Source organism: Leptonychotes weddellii, chromosome 11, assembly GCF_054177405.1.
Source record: "Leptonychotes weddellii isolate Sample4059 chromosome 11, ASM5417740v2, whole genome shotgun sequence".
NCBI lineage: Eukaryota > Metazoa > Chordata > Mammalia > Carnivora > Phocidae > Leptonychotes > Leptonychotes weddellii.
In genome coordinates this window covers 58,663,510-58,663,947 of record NC_138379.1, presented here as the reverse complement: position 1 = coordinate 58,663,947, position 438 = coordinate 58,663,510, and positions in this window count along the sequence as shown.

The window sequence follows — 438 nt, the reverse complement described above, 5'->3', positions numbered from 1 at the left end:
TTATTATGAAACCCATATTGAGTTGTTTTCCAAGAGCTATAGATTTGTAGCTATAGACCTAAACATCAATAGTAGTCTGTCAACACTACAGATGAACTGGACTCAGGTGGAGACAGACAACTGAGATGGGTAGAGGCTGTGTTTACCAATTCAGGTTGGACATTTTCTCATGGAGTGGTCCTCCCAGCAGCCCTTTAGACTACTCATTCCAAATACCAGCTTAGCCCCCTGTGTGTTCAGTTGTTCAATACAAATACCTTTGCAAATTTTGGTATTGTCAAGAAACAGACAATGCATCCTACTTAACAGTTGCCTCAACCTTTGAGGTGGTAAATTCATTTGTGGAAGGCGTTTTTACTTGCCTCCTTTTGCTGCAGTAAATTTGCCATATGGTACACTGCAGCACTGCAGATGTAGTGCTACCCAGTGATTCATGCC